This window comes from Chelonoidis abingdonii, chromosome 2 (assembly GCF_003597395.2).
Source record: "Chelonoidis abingdonii isolate Lonesome George chromosome 2, CheloAbing_2.0, whole genome shotgun sequence".
In the NCBI taxonomy this organism is placed as follows: domain Eukaryota; kingdom Metazoa; phylum Chordata; order Testudines; family Testudinidae; genus Chelonoidis; species Chelonoidis abingdonii.
Window position 1 is genome coordinate 225,578,070 of NC_133770.1, and position 20,646 is coordinate 225,598,715.

The 20,646-nt window shown below is 42.0% G+C and overlaps 1 protein-coding gene across 3 annotated transcripts in view; it reads left to right on the forward strand.

The window, feature by feature from the left end:
- SPIDR (scaffold protein involved in DNA repair) overlaps positions 1-20,646 on the forward strand; it is a 373,383-nt gene that overhangs the window by 217,462 nt on the left and 135,275 nt on the right. The gene's annotated exons all lie outside the window — the stretch shown is intronic.

A 20,646-nucleotide genomic window follows, 5' to 3' on the forward strand; every position in this document is an offset into this window, starting at 1 on the left:
GTCAGTGAAAACTGTGAATGCGAAGGGAGGAGAAGGGTGAAGGGGGGTGTTATGTCAATTTTGAAAAAGGAGAGGAGACTGGGGAAATATATTTCAAGTGTCACCCTTCTGCCAGGTGGATCTGGCAGCAGCCAGGGCCAGGTTCAATGTCTAGGGGGTTCCTTTTCAGCAATACAACACAGAACCGACTTGAGCTCCCACCTGGTAACCTGGGAAAATTACACCCCACCCCGGGCACCTCTGAGAGGCATTACTCGCAAGCACAGAGTCTGAGTGTAGAAAAGAAATTTTTAATGGAAGGAGAGAAGTCGCCCAACATTAATTAGGGAAAATGCCATAAGTGGGATTCATAATCATAAAACTGTGAGCGGGACACCCACGCCAAAGTGTGTGGAGCAGTGCCTTTCACCTCATGTTCTTGAGTACTACTCCCAAAAATTCCTTCACTGTTCCCCTTTCTGCTCCTTCACCTTATCCCACTCACAGTGGTTGTCCTTGATCAGTAAGGACCCAGGGTTCAGAGGTGCATCTGTGTGAGTTTACCTCCCACTCAGGGAAGAAGGCACCTTGCTTGCGCTTGCTCTGGCTGACCGCCCTGCCAGCTGCTGCTCCTCGCCACTGGCCGGCAGTCACCCTCTGCTGCCACCTGCCTCTCCTGCTGTGACCTCTGCACATCAGTTTCTTAGAAATTTTCAGCCATTTGCAGGCTGGGCAGAAACACTGCCCATCTCAAGTAATTTCAACTCTCTTTTGAGCACTTCAGCATAACAAAGAGATTCCTAATGAAGCCTGTTTAGCTTTTTCTTTGAACAATGGGGAGCAACATCTTAAACCAGACTGGAGGCCCTTAGAGAGAGTCCATACCTCTTGTCTGGATTACCTGCCACCACCCCTCATACTTTCACAGGACTCTGGCATTTGAGCCCCTGGCTTAATGAGGTCCTTTCAGCTGAAGGTTACCCCCTCATTTAGGACAGGTTAAGTACAGTTCTGCTCCCCTTTATTCATACAATGACAACAACATTTGTAACACCATTTTACTACCCTTGCACCCAGTACTAAAGTGATTTGTAACCTAACACCAGCCAAAGTTGATTACTTTGAGCAATACCACTCTATCTGCTGGATATCTAAGCAGAGTAGATGTGTTCATGTAAATACAGTTTGCTCCTGAAGTCTCTCCCCCTCACAGCTAGCTGTCAGGGGAGAATTCATTCAGACCCTGCTTACACAAGAATGAATGATCTGGGAAATCCCAGCATCCTCTGTAACATGATTAGAAAATCCTACCTTACTTACAAGTAGTTTGCAGTAATCAATGGCAATTTTATCACTAACTGGTTCAAAACAAAATTTAGCCCATCTTTCTGAAAATAATCCAGAGCCATATTTCATTTTATTTTTTTAAATGGTGGGGCAGGGAGAGGAAGAAAATAATCATTCACCAACCCTTCTCCCCATAAGTTCTCCACTTCTTACAGCCCTGTCTTAAATCCTCTTGAACTTCTTGGGGTACTTTTCAATCCTTTCTTATGGCTTGTCTACACTTGAAATGCTACAGCAACATAGCAGCACCACTGCAGCACTTCAGTGTTAGACGCTATCTATCTACACTGACAGGAGGGGCTCTTCACCGCTTTAGGTAATCCACCTCTCCAAGAGGCAGTAGCTAGGTCGACAGAAGACTTCTTCAGTTGTCCTAGCACTGTCTATGCTGGGGAGCTAAATCAGCTTAACTACGCCACTCAGGAGTGTGGATTTTTCACGCTCCTGAGCAACGTAATTAAGCTGCCTTAATTTTCTAGTGTAGACAAGGCCTGAATCTCTTTTCTTTGAGCCTTCTCCTCCTACATTTCTTTTCATCTATCTTCTGTTAGTCGGCACCACCTTCCGGCTTCCTCAGCACTTGGCTCAAGAGCAGCCATCTTAAGCTGAATCCAGACTAAGGTGATGATCTTAAGAAAAGACAAGTACTGTTAAGGTCATCTTTCCTCAAATTTTATTTGCTTACTTGTTGGACTCCTCAGTGTTTATTGGATCATCAATAGCTGTGGTGGCAAAAAACATCAGCCTGAAGATTGTGCTCATCCGCTTGGACACAGACCTGATCAAGATGATCCACACATGCACAACTTTCAGGCTTGATTATTAAAACTCGTATCTAGAAATGAAGCCTCACATCCAGAAAAAGCTCCAACTTGTACAACACCTAGCCATCCATCTGCTTGTCAACCCAGATTATAGTAAATGCATCACTCCAGTACTCCATTCTCTGTACCATTCAGAACAGAGTCCAATTCAAAATTTCTATCCTGATATATGAAGCCTTCGATGGGTCTGATCCAAGCTACCTGAGAGTTTGTCGCTCCTTCCATGACCATGACCTTCCACAGTAGCTATGTACTACTGCAACAGCGAAATGGTCAGAAAAGATAGATACGGCCCGGGCTCCAAATTATTCCAGTCTCTCTCTATGTATGGTACTTGTATGTCCCCATCACTGTAGTGTATGATCACCTCACAATCCCGTGACTTATTTATTCTCACAACACCCCTTTGAGGTAGGTAAGTACTATATTCACCGTCAAAATGAACCTCTGCTATTAACACAATTCTGCTTCATCCTGATCACATCAACACAAAGGAAACAAGTTGCAATTCAGAGGTTGGGCATAGGAAACATTTAAAAGCTTGTGCTGTGCACCAAAAGAAGAAAAGTACTTGGGGGAAGACACAGTCTTAAATGTTAGTCTCTCTCCTTCTGAAAAAGAATAAGTGGAAGTTTGCATTTTGTGGAATATATCAGAATCATAGATGTTAGTGAAGAACAGTCATGTGGTCCATTCCCCTATCAGTGTAAGTACAGTAAATTGTGGCACTTCAAGACTGAATTTTGGTTAAGTAGTTTCACAGCAAAGAGATTGGTGCCTAGTCATGGTGTCTCTTTACACTCCTATTTGATGTTTATCTATATTATAATAAAAGTCCAATGTATGGCACTGAATAAAAGCTCCAAATGATAGCAAATAATGCTGTAAGAAATAAATTATGTTGTATGTAAACCTTGAGTTATCATATGTAACTGCTATGGGCACAGAGTTCCAGTTGCCTTAGATAATAAAAAGACAGTTGAGGCGGCAATGAGTGTATAATGTAGAAAACATCCTTGCTTCATAGATTTTTTCGTTTCACGTGTGTCACATTCTATACAAGAATACATACCACACTGAAGGCAAAAAGAACATGCAGTCTTGACAGCTTTCAGTATGCTATGGAATTTGTGCTGCTGTTCTGATAGGAGGGGCATAACTCCCAAGGAGGATGTCAGAAATTATATTGAGAGATTTCTTCTTCATATGATGGATACAATCTGTAGTTAAAACATCTCAGCTTGTGTTTAAGTACAGGTCACATAACATTTTTATTGATATAATAAAGAACTTCAGTGTTTTATTCTTGATCTCTGGGGCTGTGCTCCCAGACATAGTTTAGAAATGCGTGATATTTCTTTTTATGTTTAGAAGTGAAGAGTGAACCAGGATGAGCAGGAAGGGCATGCCAGTGCTGAGTGAGTCTTTTATTTTAGCAGTTTTTCAATGTGTCATGTTTGTTTTGCAGAAGGATCCTCTGGTTATTGCAGCATGCCCAACAAATAATTTGTTGTCTCATATTAGAATAAACAAATAAGACAATGGAAATCTGCTAATTTGCTGTAAGAAGTTATTGTTGAGTCAGTTATATTCACAACATCTTTTCTCTCTCCTTCCTTTCTTTCCTCCAATTGGAAAAAAATATAACTTCTTCAAATAACCCTACAAATGCTATTTACCTTCCTTCTTCCCCTCCTCTCACCCCCCCATCCCCTGTAAAATGTTAATAACATCAATTAAATTTCTGTGTTTTGTAGTCTTGGTTCTTCCAATTATAATGTCTCCCATAATGCTGATAAGAGGCAAACTACTGCCTGTCTTCACAGGCTTCCCTTTTTTTTACTTTATTTTTATTTAAGAACTCAGATGACACACAATCATTATTAATTGGAACAACTGCTTGCTTTTTTCCTTTTCAGAACAAGGGATGGTAGCTCTGGTAGAGGAAATGCCAATACACATCTGTCCTGTACCTGACTTGATTTTTACTTTCTCTTTGGATCTAACCGTCTTTGAAGTAATTATAGAGTCTGAACTAGTATCCTGCCAATGTAACCACTTACTCCTTCCTCTGCTTCTCTGTGGTCTGATAAAGAGACTGTGGCCCAATGCACAGATTTTAGGCGATAACTCAAAATTTGGCAGATACGTTGTTTCTGGGTTGTGTATGTACCTTCCATTAACCTGAGGAAACTCAGTTCCTAAGGTTTCCACAGAAAACAAAAAAACCCTCTCACAAATGAGCCTTTGGTTAAATGATGAGACAACTATTTCCCAGTATTTCATTGTCAATATGCGTGTTACACACACAAACTGGTTGAATTGTGGAATGTGATCTGTGAAGGAGCTGTGCATGGGAAAAGACATGCCTTCAGAGCAATTTGTCCTCCTTACGTGTGGTTAAGGCTCATTGCTTTCACTATTTACTCATTTTTAACTAAAAATTCCCAGGTTTTACAAAAGATATCTTGATTTTTATTAATATTTCACCCAAATTTTGGACCACTTGAGTACATGAAAGTATTGATTATGCTAAGAAAGTACAATACTTTACATTACATTAGATCAGGGTAACCTTTCAGACATGGTGTGCCGAGTCTTCATTTATTCACTTTAATTTAAAGTTTCACATGCCGGAAATACATTTTAATGTTTTTTAGAAGGTCTCTCTCTATAAATCTATATATTATATAACTAAACTACTGTTGTATGTAAAGTAAACAAAGTTTTCAAAATGTTTGAGAAGCTTCATTTAAAATTTAAATTACAATGTTGATCTTATGCTGCAGGCCGGCTCAGCCCACTGCTCGTCTGGGGTTCTGTTCACCTAGGCCGGCAGTGAGCTGAGTGGGGCCTGTGGCCAGGACCCCAGCTGGCAAGGGTCTGGCTGCCAGAACCCCAGACCGGCAGCAGGCTGTGTGTGGCCGGTGGCTGGGACCCCAGACTGGCAGTGGTCTGAGTGGCTCAGCCCACTGCTGCTCAGAGGTTCCATCTTCCGGCTTCTGCCAGCCAGGATCCCAGCTGCCGGACCCACTCAGCCTGATGCAGGTCTGGGGTCCCGGCCCTGCCTACATATAGTGAGTACCTTCTCCCTGGTTCTGGCCCATTCTCTTCCTCTTTCTCTGCACTGAGCTGAGGATGGGAGTGTTCTGAGCACAGGGCTGGGGGTGAAGGGTCTGGCCAGGAGCTAGAATGAGGGAGAGAGTTCAGGGTTGGGGCAGGAGGTTTGGGTGTGGGGCACTTACCTGGGCAGCGCCCATTTGGTGCGAGGGATGCAGATGGGAATGTGTGTGGGGGGGGGATGCAAGAGCTCCCGTTTGGTGCCCAGGGTGAGGGTGGGGATGTCAGGGGTGCAAGAGTCAGGATGTGGGGGGTGCGTGGGGTTTGGGGGGGTGCTAGAGTCAGGGCAGAGGGCTTAGTGCATGTGAGGGGAGTGCAGGTGTCAGGACGGGGGGCCTGTGTATGTGAGGGGGGTGCAGGTGTCAGGGCTGGGGTTGTGGGAGGGGGTGAAGGAGGCACGCAGAGGGCCGGGTGTGTATGAGGGGGGTACAGGGCTCAGGGCAAGGCCTCGGAGGGGGGGAGGGCTGCGGTGCTCAGGGCTTTGTGTGTGTGTGTCTGGGGGGGTCAGGGCAGAGGGCTGGGGTGTGTGTGGTGGGGAGGTCAGGGCAGGAGGATATATGCCCCTGTTTCACCCCCACCCCCAGGCCCTGCCTCTACTTCTTCTCTGCCTCCACCAGGAGCAGCAAGCGCGCTGCAGGGAGGGAGAGAGGGATGGAAGAGGGACAGGAACCCAGCTTCTGCCCCCTAGCCCCCTACCTGCTTTGGCCTGGAGCAGCGAACCGTGGCCTCTGGGAGCCGCGATCGGACTAACCTGCGGATGCGGCAGGTTCACAGACTGGCCCAGCCCGCCCCACCAGGGACATAAGCGGCGGAACAAGTTTGGGAACCACTGGTATAGAGCATTGTAATGCTCCAAATCAAAGAGCTGAAAGATGGTGGATTTTTGTTTTTGAAAACTCATAGGAAATTCCAAAGTTAGGGGAAAAATATATGTGAAAAGAACATTAGAGTTGCAAGGTAATGCAGGCAAAGTTCAGGAACTAACAAGGTGAAGGTTATTTATGCAGCCAGAACTCCTGCCTCCTTGTGTGTGAGCATTGCAATACAGTCTTAAATTATCACATACTATTTTGCGTCATGACTCTTTCCTAATTCTTTATGCATTTTGGACAGACGATGAAGCAGGGTTGTATGGCACCTTGGTCTGATAACTAGAACACCACTTTTTTTATTTACCTCAGGAGCTCTCAGATTAATTTAGTGTAGTAAATGGTCAGTGGCCTATTGAAAGAGAAAGCATGTTCTTGTGTTTTAGGCAACGAACTGGGACCCAGAAGATTGGGATTGTGCTACAGAGTTCCTGTATGACCTTCAGAAAGTAATTTCTCTGTGCATCAGTTCTGCATATGTCAAACGGGTGGTATTGCTTGTCAAATTTGATAGTATTTCCCAGCTTTACAGGGAATTTGTGAAAATAAAATAATGTCAGCAAGGCATTCACATACTACAATGAAGAATGCTGTAGAAAAGCCAATATAGAAAGAAATAATTTCCTACTGAGTGCAGAGTTTGGGTACATTACGCCATGGGGCCGCCTCAGTTCCTGAAGCACCCCACAATTGGGAGAGCATAGAGAGGATTTAAAGCCTCCTTAACCTACCTTCCCTGTGGCCACCTCTTAGAGGCACAGCATGGATTTTCATCCATAGTATATATTTGTATGTCTGTGGAAAATGCCTGAACTGATTTTATGTAATCTGCCCAAAAAACTTCACCTCTTGTAAATTCATCCCATAGGAGCTTAAACTGACAAAGTTTGGAGCATCTACAGGGATGGAGGGGAGAAGAAGAGAACAGAATGGAAAATGGAATTTAGCATGTGCAACCTATGCCCAGTTTACTATAGTTTACAAAAGAGAAAATGAATGTAATTTTAAATACATTTTTAAGTGAATATTTATTTTACAGATTGACAATAAGCCAATGTATTGGGTGTGTGTGTAATAGGATTTTATAAGTTTGTAAATGTTATTCACATGTATAGATTTCTTATTGAAATCATAATATAAAAGCAGAAATGCCAAGCCTACTATATACTGTACAGAATATGCAGCCTTTAAAAGACATTGTCCTGAAAAAAAACCCACTTAAATAGGTCTTTGGAAGTGAAATTTCTGTAACAGGAAACTTTCATTACAAGAGAACTGCATTAAAATCCAGGTGTAAAGTCTCCATAGTGAATTAGATGACCCATTTTTGCATTGGTTTAGATTTCCTGTTAAAGTTGCGATCGAAAGCATTCTTCCCGTATGAGGGCGAATGCCATTCTGATGTGTTTGCTTAAAAACTAAATCCAGTCATTGTGCTTGAATTTTGGCGTCCTGCCACTCCGAAAGTACAAAGCAAACTTTAGCCTGCTACTCTCAAGCATGATATCCTCATTAAAGATCAGGGAAAAGAAAGGGGAAAACCCAAGGAAGGTGAAAGAGTTCATTTACATACTGTGCCAGAGGTCAGCATGTATTCATCACATGATAGAACTTTTATGCTGTTCTTACTCAAGCCATTGAGCTGTACTTCAGATTGCACTGAAATAAGGATTAAATTCCCTATATGTCAGCCAGCATGATAAAGCTTCTTTGTAGCATTAAAACTGTAATTTTGACATCTAGTTTTCAAAATTAGTAATGCTTTCATGTGAGTATTTGTGAAGCAACATAGGGGGCAGTGACAACGCTTGCTGTTTTAAGTCTTACCATGAGTATTTTCAGTATGAAGCGAATATTATTTGCTAAATGCCTGCAGTATGCTAGATGCTTATCTTCATATTTGTCTATAAAGATCCCTGTTTGCAGATGGCTTACAATCCATCTACAGAATTTATCAACACAGTAAGGGGAATGAGAAGCTATTAAAGCTGTTCAAGTTTGCCATAATTTTTTTTCATTCTCTCTGTTTGGATTTTTTTTAAAGGGTAAAGATTTTCAGTTGCCTTGTTTTGTTAACTCTTTTTCAAGGGAGAAGTCTAAGGGTATGTCTTCACTACCAGTATCAAAGCACTGCCACGGCAGTGCTTTAACGTGGCTGTGTAGTCGCAGCACCAACGCTGGGAGAGAGCTCTCCCGTGCTGGTGCACTATCTACACTGCCACTTTACAGCGCTGAAACTTGCATCGCTCAGGGAGGTGTTTTTTCACACCCCTAAGCGAGAAAGTTTCAGTGCAGTAAAGTGGCAGTGTAGACAAGGCCTTTTAGCAGAAGAATGTTTTATGGGGGACTAGAGGGAAGCAGAGGATGGAAACAGGATGGATTTGGTCAAGAAAAAGGTTTCTGTAGTTAGGAAGCAGCATGGAACCAGGACCCAGAGCCAAGAGTGGGAGGAGAGACAGGCCTTTTTTTTCTGAAAAATTTCCTGCCACTGCTACCATTTAGTTCAGTTCCACTGGTGGTAGCAACAATAATAGTACACGTGCAAACACAGAACTGGGAGCCTGTGGCATTATAAGCACCATGTTTGAACACCTGCTCTGAGCATGGTCAGATCATTCAGTATTCAAAAATATTGGTAACTGCACAAACCTTGTCTACCCTACTACTCGCAACATCACTCATACTGGTGGGAAATATTTTAGGCCGGCCTACATTCACTTTTTGACCAGTATCACTATTTTGGTTAGGGGGTTGATTATTATTATTATTATTATTATTATTATTTTTTAACTGAAATAGTTGTAAAGTTAACCAGTTATACCAGCTTATTACCCATCCTGACCACGTATACCAGTGTGAGCAGGGCCGGATTTACATCTTACGCGTCCCTAAGCACAGCATCTTCAGCCTCCCCCCACCTACAGTTGATCTTCATGTTTTCCAGAAAAAATGAAACTTTTAATGCACTTTTAACTTTTAGGTGCCCCTAGAATGCTGGTGTGCCTAGGCACGTGCCTAACAGCCTGATTGGAAATCCAGCCCTTAATATGAGCTATACCAGTGTAAGCTCTTTTATATTGCTATATCTTTGTTTGTACTAGGGAGGTTATACTGTTGTAGCTATAGCAGTGTAGTTAAAGCGGTAAAACTTGTGTGCAGACAGGGCCTTGACAGATTATGGTGGACAAGAGGCTGAGTGAGACACATGCATGTATTCAGCTCATCCAAAAAGGCCATAATAGTTTGGTTGGGGCAAAATGGATTGTTGGAGAAATAGTTTTAAATTGTCCTCAAATGATGGTATGAGCTTTGCTTGTGCTGTGATGCTTGAGGAAAGGTGAAAGTAAAAATAATTGTTATGCTACTTATGGGAAAATGTTTCCACATGAGTTTTTCATGTTGAAGTGATGAACTTAACTTTGTGGCCCTTTATTATTTGTTAGTTTGAAGTTACTTTTTAAAGAGAATTAGAGTCTTTAAAATGATTTACCTTTCACAGTAAGGAATCTCTGTACTTCCCTCATTAAAATTAGAAATTTCAGGTCACACATTATTATACACAAATACTATGCAGTGCGGTCTACCTGAGCTTTGTCCTAAATATCTTAGTATTTCTATCAATATGTTAATATCAATTGGATAGTTTTCATCTCCTGTTTCTTTTATTTTCTAGTTTGGACTAATGGACTATTATTAATTTTTAGGAAAAACTACCATTCAAAATGAGACCTAGTCCCGTTTGATGTGCACATAACTAATTTTAAATGTCAATGGATGCTACATGTGCTTCATGAGACTATACTTCTCAAAGATTTTATGAAGCACTGTGGGACTTCTGTCTGTTGGGCCTAAACTGAGAACATGAGACATGTTTTTTATGATCTCAGTTGTTAAATTTTCTTAAAGGTCAGAGTTTAATTTATGACTCTACATTCTAGTAACTAGAGCTTAGTTAAAGTGAAGCCAGTGACTGATTTCCTGTAACTTTTTTTTTGGAGGGGGAGGTGTTAGAACTGAGGCGCCCTCCTTTGACTACACACAGAAATGTTTATTTTGTCCCCTAATTTATTATTTATTTTAATTAGAGAACATATGAGTGCTTTCCACTTAGTAACTTCTCAGTGAGGAAGAACAGAAATGTTGTTAGGTTTTAATAATTAATTATTTGAAAATATATAACCCCCAAAAGAAACCAAGGGTTTGGTTTGTAGTCTGGCAGCAATGCATAGTTTATTCATGAGTGAAAGAGATCATGTGCAGAGGATAAATTGGAGTTCTCTGGTCTTGGGAAGCCTCATTTTAGTTTAGGTAGAGGTAAGATCACATCATGAAGAGCAAGCTTTAAAAAAAAAAAAAGTCTTAATCATGACACAGTAAAATAAATTCCAATCCTATATGGTTGGGCTGTTGATCATATGGCCTGGTTTTGTACTCTACTCAGGCAAAAATACCATTGACATAACTAGGAATTTTGCTTGATTAAGGGCTTCAGGATTGGGTCAGTGTTGATCTTAAATTTTGCTGAAAAGACTTCTAAGAGAACACTTGACTTTTTTTTTATTTAATCCTTGACCGTATATAATTAACATTATTGTGCTAACTTAGCAGCCAAGTTATTCTCCTGCAGGATTTCTGATTGCTTGGGTTCAGTGATTGCAAACGTGTTGTATTACACTGCATCATTGTTTTGAAATAAGAATTTCAACTTTCATGTTTGAGTGGTGATGTAAGACCACATTTCTTTTAATGTCATCTTTGCAATTGACACAGTCAGAAGTAAAGGCCAACCTTTCTTTAGTTCCACTTGGTTAACAAAGTACTTAATTTTACTTACGTCTGGAGTCTTAAGAGTTTACTTAAGAAAATGAAATGTGAAGTGTATGCCTAGTTTGAATGCAAGCTTTGTTTTGCTGCTTTGCTTACAAAAGGCTCTACCGCTCCTTTTCACACCTGGTAAAGTACAAAAACTCAAAAACAGTAAATGAGAGGAAAAAGAAGATTGACCTTCTTGAGGTGGACGGGCAATTATACCTTTAAACTTAAAATTACTAAAATAAATAGTCCCTGTCTGCATTAGAAAAATGTAACCCTGTATTCTAGCAACTTCTAGAAATGGTGCAGCTACAGTAACGTAAGCACTAGAGATTGGTGGTGAATGATTTTGTATCAAGTGAGAATTTAAAAAAAAAAATTCTGTCCGAAATCTGGACAAAAGGTCAAACTCTGTTTTTGCAAACTAAAGTCTGAAAATACCATTTGGATCCAGTCAATCAAAATATTTCATTTCAGTGATTTCTGAAATGTTTAGTTTCAATTTTGACCTTTAAAAAATGTTTTTTTCTGTAAATGTACTTAATTTTGAAACAAAAAATAATTTAAATCCCTCAAATTGAATTTTGTTGCAAAGTGTCAAAATGTCCTGTTTCTTAATATTGGAATATTCAGCATAAATTTACTATGGTTGTGGCTCCCTAGAGTTTAAACCCAATCTCTTTGACTTTATGTATATATACAAAAAAATGCGTGGAATAATTTTTTATATTGGTGAGAATAAACATAAACAGTGGAGCTACATTGATTAATCCTATATTTCTGCAACTTTCTGTATAGGCAACCCCTATTTTTCTTGCTCGCTTTACTCCCCTACTTCCCACCATTCAGAGAGACTGTCCTTTAAATTAATCATTTGCATTTTATGTATACTCAGGTTATTAGTTTGAGGTTCAAATTGACTGTTGCATTGTTTTCTTTACAACATTCTAGCTGGGCTGTGACATCCCTATGTGCTTTTATATGGTCTTCTTGTTTGATTAGATTAAGGATGGTATTAATAGAACCATTCCCTTACCAAAAAGCAATTGTGGTTTAAAAATCTGTAAACAAGTTTTAATTGCTTTTCTGTTCTTTACAATGCAGTAAAATATAACAATGGGAGCGTCAAACTGATAGAGTTTCCATGTTGGAAAGAGTGCAAGACAGTTTGCTAGTTCAAAAAGTTCTTAATGAGGTAAAGGATATGGGTACCAGTGAGACCTCCTTCCCATAAACCTCAGAGGTTTGGTTGATATGAGAAACTGTTTGCGGCAGCTTTGATCTCCTTCTGCTCTAGAAAATCATTTACCAGGTCAGACTTTGCATAAATTTCTAACCCTTTCTGACATAACAGAATGAAGGGATGCTGGTGCATCAGGTCTAAATCAGGAAAATTAGGACCTATAGTTCTCCACCAGTGTTAGCAGTAGTGGAGGTTGTGCTGTGGGTGTTTGAGTAGTATTAAACAATATAGTTTTTTAAAAACTCAAGAGTCCTGTCCATACTACAGCTTCTAGCTTTGCTTCCACCAGCAGAGCTGCATGGGTAGTGACTCTGGGTCTTAGACCATGTCTACATGGAAAAATTGTGCTGACCTAAGTTATGTTGGGATACAGCTGCCGCAGTTGTTATGTTGCTTGTGTGTGTGCACTTTGCTCCTTGTATCAGTAGTGTGAATCTTCATCAGGAGTGCTTGTACTGACGCAGAGTGCAGTGCACCATGGGTAGGTATGCATTGTGCGATTCACCACCATCCAGTGCAAGGTGTTTTGGGAAGATTTTGCAATGCTTAACAGCCGAAATGAGTTGCAGAGGGATGACTGGAAGCATGGGTTCAACTTCCCATAATGCAGTGTTCTCCATCCCATAATTTCATCTGCATGCCATAATATTTCATACCTTCTTTTCAAAAGCCCCACAAACCCATTTGTCCCTCCTCGCTACGCACCATCTCTGATGGAAGCATGGAGTCTGCGCAGCTCTGCACAGTTGTCATGAGCATTGCTGCACAAAGCACCTAATCCTGCAGTATTTGCAGAACCACAAGAGGAGCTGTGGGGAATATGACAGTTCTTTAGAGGCTAGATTTCTGTGCAACATAGAAACAATTCAAGGTGGCTGGTGGCATTCACAGAGCCTGTGGAGATGGACCATCAATACCAGAATGGGGGGCGGGGTGCAGGGGACCATGGCCCTCTCACTTTTTGAAAGTGGATGGGCCTGGCCTGTCCACCTTTTGCCTCCCTGCTGCCTCTTGTCTTCCCTCCTGTGGATCCGCTGTGATGCAGATCTCTGCCTGCCTGGGATGGGAGGGCCAAGAGCAGCCCCTGGACTTTCTTTCCTGACTAGCAGAATACCACTGGGACTGTTGAAATGCCAATAGTGATCATTGGAGACCCAACCTACCGGGACCGTCCATAGGCATACACAGCTGCGTAGGGCACCATGAAATTTGGGGCACCAAATTGCCCCAAATTTCATGGTGCCCTAGGCAGTGTGTGCTGTATATGCAGAAGCACCAGCTCCGGCAGCCAGCTCTATGCCCCAGCCGGCCCCTCCACAGGCTTCACTCACTGCAAGGGACAGGGCCATCCCAAGAGGGATGTGGGGCCCAGGACAACTCCCTCCACCCTGCCTCTTAGCCTTCCGCCCTGCTCTGCGCCTGGCCTGCCCCATTTCCACCTTTTGCCCCCCCAAGCCTCTCCCACAGTGACCTCGCGCTCACCTGGCAGCGGCGGGAAGTGGAGCAACCCAGCTCCCAGCTGCATCGCTCTGCCTCTCACTGCCAGTTTGTGTGGGGAGTGGTCCTTCCCCTCCCCCAAGCGACATGGCTGAGGAAGTGGAGTGGGCTGGGGCTGGGTCGCTTCCACTTCCCGCCACTGGTGAGTGCGGGGAGGTGGAGGGCAGATCCCTTTCCCTAAGCCCTGTCCCCTGAGCAACACGGCTGGGGCAGGGGGAGCAGAGTGGGCTGGGGGCAGGTTGTTCTGCATCCTGCTGCCAGCACCAGGCCCCTGCTAATCCTCCGGGCCACTCTCTATGAACCCTTTGAGTGCTGTGTGTGTAATAGGGTGACCATGCTAAAATATTGGGACACATTGGGGTGCCATCAGCCCCACCCATGCTCCTCCTCCACTCTGTCCCAGGTCCAGCCCCCCCCATGTCCCTCCTCAGTCCCCCACCCACTTCTCGCCTCTTAACCTCCCTGCCCACCAGTCTCTCCTATGGCGCCAACTTCTCCGGTGCCAGGTGGGTGCTTGCCCACCCCCGCCTCTTCCCACTTCTGCACCGCCCTTGCCCTGTCCCCATTCCACACCCTTCCCCCAAGTCCCCACTCTTGCCTTGCCTCTTCTCGACCTCTTCCCTTGAGTGTGCTGCATACCTGCTCCTCCCCCCTCCCTCCTGGAAAGTGCTAAGTGCCGCCAAACAGCTATTAGGCAGCGGGAAGCACTGGAGGAGGGGAGGAGCTGGGACGCGGCAGGGGGAAGCTTGGCTGCAATTTTTCCCCGTGGGTGCTCCAGCGCCCCGTGCGTCAGCGCCTCCCTCCTGCTAGTCTCCTTACCTGAATAGCGGGACAAATGGCATCCCAGTCGTACATTGATCGGGACATGGGACAAAGAGTTAAATATCAGAACAGTCCCGATTTTATTGGGACATCTGGTCACCCTAGTGTGTCATAATATAACATTGCCAAAGCACCTATTAATACTGTTTGTGAATGATATCATTACCACCCAGCATATGTTGTGAACTAATAAAGATGAAATATGTTTCCAAAAACAGATTTTTATTCCATTATAATGCAAATAGAAAAACATTTATAACTTAATAAAATTTAATAAATTAAGGGAAAAGAACTTATGAATAGGAAAGCACAGTCATTTCCTTTTCAGATACATACACCAATTGTGTCTTTCATACGTCAGTGTCTGTTAATGTCTTTAATGTCCCCAGGGATGGAGTGATAGGAGTAGTGCAGAGGTCCCTCACGGCATGTGGAATGTTGAGGGGGGCCGTAGGGATGTCCCGAAATACATTTCTCTATAGTATAGTGCAGATCAAACTTAAGTGAAGACATCCACAGCTAGGTCAACATAAGCTGCCTTGCGTTGACCTAAATGTGTCATATAAACTAGAGCTAAAATGGATTAAGGAAATTAAAAAAAAAAAATCTGACTGGTTTTAAAACTGATTAGTGCTTCAGTGTAGACTGGTTTCATGCTGGTCCATACTATGGCTCCTACCAGTTGTAAAACAGATTAGCATTTCAGGAGAATTTCCCTAGAATGGCTAGGCCCTTAGAGCCCGGTCTTGCTCCCCTTTCATAGGAATTTCGGACGGAATCAGGTCCTTAAATTTGTACGTAGTTTACGTTTTGAGGAAAAGCAGCCTATACTACTTGATGGTAGGAAGAACATTCTATAGTCACATATCCATATTATTTTAAAAGGAAGTTTATTTCTATTTGAGATTCTAATGTGAGAAATGCCAACACTGATGCCTGTTTCCCCTCTCCCCCCATCAGTATGCTGTATAATTCAATTACACTTTTAAATACTGGTTCTAAAGGGCCCACAGAATCCTTTGTTACACAGGTACTAAAATAATTCTTTATATTGAAAATTCTTTTTTTTTTTTTATTTCCATGTTACTCATAAACTTCTGTTTCTGCTTTTGTTTCTTGTTGAATGGAAGATAAGAAAATCAGATTTGTCCTGCAATTTTCTGGACAGGGCAACTCTTTTTTGTATTTTTTTTTTTTTTTAATGAGTCTGTAACATTTTTTCCACCACTATGAGTAAGTTGTATTAACTTTTAACCCAGGATAGTTCTGAAATTAAACAGTCTTTTTTTCCCCGCTCCCTCTCTCTTATTACACTATCTATACTTTATATGTTGAGTAGGAGTGCCTAGTAGTAGTATCTCAAACAGATCTGTAACTGGCTAATTTTTAACTGGATACCTCTGGAAGGACTTCCAGATCTATCTAATTGCAAGGCAGCTGGCATTGATTGTATGTGCCTCTGTGACAGCCAGTGTCGTCATTCGTATATCAGAAATGACATCAGTAGTCTGTGTTCAAGGTTATTTGTTGTTTTATTTTTTAAGTCCTTGAATATAATCAGCTCAGAGGTGGTCAAGTTTTTTAAATAAACAGAAGTTTCAGTGGAATGAGCATACACAGCTTTTCTGCTTGCCTCATGGCATTCAAGGCAATAGTCGAAAGCATTCTCCTGAATGTAATAAAGAGCTGCTTTTAGACCTTTTAAAAAAGATTCTTGTTTCCTATTGCCAAAAGTATAAAATGTGTTAATTTGGGAGATATGAAAAGATTATAATGTGTATTGGGATAGGAGGCAACGCATGTAAAGCAATGCATTATTAGTATGATATATAATGAACTCAGATCAGATATGGAAGTCTAATAGATAAGTATCTAGAATTAACTTAAAAACATAAACCAACAGGATGTTTATCTTTTTTTAGCTTATGTCTCAGATTAATCATCAAGTGAAGGTTTGGCTCATTGGTTCACATCACTTAGAGTCCTGCATTGCATTAAGGGGGCACTTGTGCTCACGTTATTCTTGCTGGATATCTACCACCTTTCAGAACTACTTGTATTTAGTTTCAGTAATGAACAGATTATTTCTCTCAGAAACTGCATCCATATTCCTCCTCTCCCCCCACCCCCAAGTCCACTTCAGGAGTTCCCAGACAGGTCTCAGGTCTGTCGCTATCACCTGTCTCTAGGTAGGTACCCTTGTCCCACTCCCTTCTGACTGGGAGCTTTTAAGGATGCACAGCTTCCTTCCTTACACTATGGTAGGCTTGCTGGGTATATCTGCCAAAAGGCCAGTACCTGTTCTTTGCTTTCTCTCCAAGGGCTATAAACTGTGTATTGTGACAGTTACAAGTTACCACACAACTCTTTCTAAGCAGCATGTTTATTTTTAAGGGTAAAAGCAATACAGATAATCTATATATAATTAAAATGGATTTAAACATACCAAAAAAACCCATGAGTCTAATGGGTCTCCAGTAGACCAAAGGTTTTTCTAGCTCTCCCCCAGGAGTTGCAGGCTGCCCTTGAACAGAAGATCCTGTCCATTTGTTGAATCAGAAAGAAGACCTGAGTCAATTCAAGTTCATTGTCCTTTTATGCCAAAAGTCCTTTCTTTGGCTCTTTTTCTCTGGAAAACCCATCTTAAACTAAGATATGCAAAGCATTCCAGGGGGCAGTACCTTTCTAGAGTTGTTTTTAAATTAATCATCCACCACTGTTCTTAGTTCCTGTAGGAATTGTAGTAACCCTCTCCCATGCAGTAGAGCACAATCATACATAAATCATTCATAGATTTAATACAAGATGGTATGTCATGCATTAGTAAGCCAGTAGGTTTTTTTTTTAGCTTCTTTAAAGGCAATAGAAAGACCGGGAGGTGGTGTGGTTTACTAATCAGAGCACTTCACTGGGAATCAGGAGCTTGGAAACTGACTTTCTGGGTGACGTTTGGCAAGTTACTTAACATCTGTGTCTCCATTTCACAGCTGGTAAAATTCAGTATGGGGACATCCGTAACTGAAAATTAATTTATAAAAATAAATTTAAATTTAAAAAACTAATTAAATTTTGTCAGGGTTTAAACCATATTTTTAAAGCTGTTTAGGCATTGCTATGCTTAGCCTTGCAATGTCCAACTGCTTTGAGAGCTTACATCTCATTGTTAAAAGGGATTTAGGCACCTAGCAGCCTAAATCCTTTTGGCTGTAAATAAGATTTTTGGTTCCTAAGTGCCTAAATCTCTTTTGACAATGAGATTTAGGCTTCTTAAATGAGTTAGGAATTGCAATGTCTAAATATCTTTACAAACCTGGGCCTTAATCAGTTAATGTTTGTGAAGTTGTCATGGTACAATTCCCCACTCTGAACCTTAGCGTTCAAAAGATGGGGTACCAGCATGAATTCCTCTAAGCTAATTACCAGCTTAGAACCTGTACCGCTGCCACCAACCAGGAATTCCAGTGCCTGGTACACTCTGGTCCCCCCAAAACCTTGCCTGGGGACCCCCCCAAGACCCAGACCCTCTGGATCTTAACCCAAGGAAAGTAAACCCTTTCCCCCACCGTTGCCTCTCCCAGTCTTCCCCTCCCTGAGTTACCTGGAAGATCACTGTGATTCAAACTCCTTGAATCTTTAAACAGAGAGGAAAATGCACCTTCCCCCCTCCTTCTCTTTCCCCCTCCCAGACTCTCCCTGAGAGAGACAGTAATCCTGATACAGAGAGAAATTAACCTAACCTTTCTCTCCCCCTTCCTCACTTTCTCCCCACCATTCCCTGGTGAATCCAGACCCGGTCCCTGAGGTCTCACCAGAATAAAAAACAATCAGGTTTCTAAAGAACTTTTAATTAAAGAGAGAAAAACAGTAAAAATTATCTTTGTAAATAAAATGGAAATAGTACATGGTTTTTTAGCTATAGGCACTGGGATACCCTCCAGCCTGAGTATTCAAGTACAAATTAAATCCTTCAGCAAAAAAACAAATTTGAACTCCTTGCAGCCAAATGCACATTGCAAATAAAGAAAACAAACATAAACCTAACTCGCCATCTACCTAGTACTTACTATTTGGAATCTCATAAGAACCTATATCAGGAGATTGGAGAGAAACCTGATTGCACATCTGTCCCTCTGAGCCCGCCAGTGAACAACAACCAAATTCTAACAGCACACACGCAAACTTCCCTCCTCAGAGATTTCATAAGTATCCTGTCTCCTGATTGGTCCTCTGGTCAGGTGACAGCCAGGCTTACTGAACTTGTTAACCCTTTACAGTCAGAGATATAAAGTACTTTTGTGCTATTAACTTTTCTTATCTGTTTATGACAGAAGTACTCAGATCTTCAGATGGAAAGTACTATATAAATGCTCTTTTTCTTTCTTTTCAAAAATCATCTGCATGTATGCTCTTGCAATAACAAGATAATATCTTAATTAAGTTTGTCTCAGTGAAGATAGGGTGGAGTTTAGTTGGATTCTATCAGACATAGCCCTGGTCATGGTAATCCATATGTTTGACCTTCAGGTTTTAATTTACTGCAACTCATTATTGTTCCAGGAATGAAGCCATATGCTTTGAAAAGCTCCATCTGGTACAGAATGCAGCAATCCTTCTTGATAGGTGTTTGTGAAAACATGACCCAGTGCTCTACTTTTTGCTCCCATTCTCCATTGAATAGAATCTCTCTCAAGATCTCTGTCCTAATAATCAAACACTTCTATGGGATTGGCCCTCAGTGATCTCTCCATGACCATGACCTTTCATGGCTTCTGTGTTTCACTGGGGGACAGGGGGCACACATGGGCATGGAAGATGGAGCTTTCTGGACTTAGACTATAGAATTCACTCCACCTAGGAGATGAGAGTGATCAAGGAGCTAAGTACATTTAGTCCTAAATGTAAAAGTAACTTTTTCAGTTTAGGTCTTCCTCAATAATTTCCTCACTTTTTCTGACAAAGGCCAGCACACCCCCATACATAAATAAGCAGATAACCTCTAAACTAATCAAACTCACTTTCTCATAGGCTTGAAAGGAAGAGGAAGGGGGTGGTTGTCGTTATTTCTATTTTTAAATATTTCAAGACACTCGGAGATGAGCACAGTAATGGAAGCCATATAAACACCTAGTTAGATAGTGAATCTTAGAAATTCGCTTTTAATATTTGGCAAGCAGCAGATGGTTGTGGTATGACTTACTGTAGATTTTTGTTTTGTTTTGTTTCAGCCCTGGAGGGTTTCTAAGTAATGAAGCCTTTCCTCTTGTCATACAGGAAAATGTACAACTGAGATGATGACTAGGTGGGGGTGTAGTTAAGATTCTCATCAGGCTATGCTCTGATGCTTTGAAATCCTGGGAAAGTTAAGAATTTCTCAATTTTAAAAAAAATCTTCGACATGTAAAATTTGTTTTCTTCATGGCAAATTTCCCATTGGTAATGGATTTCTATATGTCTGGTTTAAGATTGCAAAATTTAAACACTTCTTGGGACTTCTATATTCCATAGATCCAAAATAAGTACAAGAAAGGACCCCTGTAAGGGCTAGAGGGAGGCCCTGGGAAGAAGCACCACATATTTTTTTAATTCCTTTTATCAGAACTGTAATTGGAATATGGTTCCAAGTTCACTGAGTAAGTCGTCACATATTACAATTATAATACCACACTGAAGGAAAAGAGACACTGAATTTTGTAATTCCCTGGAAATCCCAGGAAAAAATCCTTGCTTTTCAAATTCCTACATCAGTGGACACCCTAGTATAGCATCATATATGAGATTTTGGAGTCTCTATCACAGAACTCTGTGTAAAATTGGGATCTCTTACTTTATGCTGGAGCGGCGCCAGGGTTTCTGGCGCCCTAGGCAGAATTCAGGGGGCGGCATTTTGTGCGCTCCCCACGGAGCGCGCAGGAGCTTCTGGTTCCGCTCCCATCGTGCCGCCGAAGAAGCACCCTCCGCCGAAATGCCACAGGCAACAGTGGCAGTCATGGAGCACATCGGCAGAAGGTCCTTCTTCGGCAGCATGACGGGAGCGGAACCAGAAGCTCCTGTGCGCCCCGTGGGGAGTGCACAAAATGCCGCCCCCCGAATCCTGGTGCCCTAGGCGACCGCCTTGGGTTGCCTAATGGAAGTG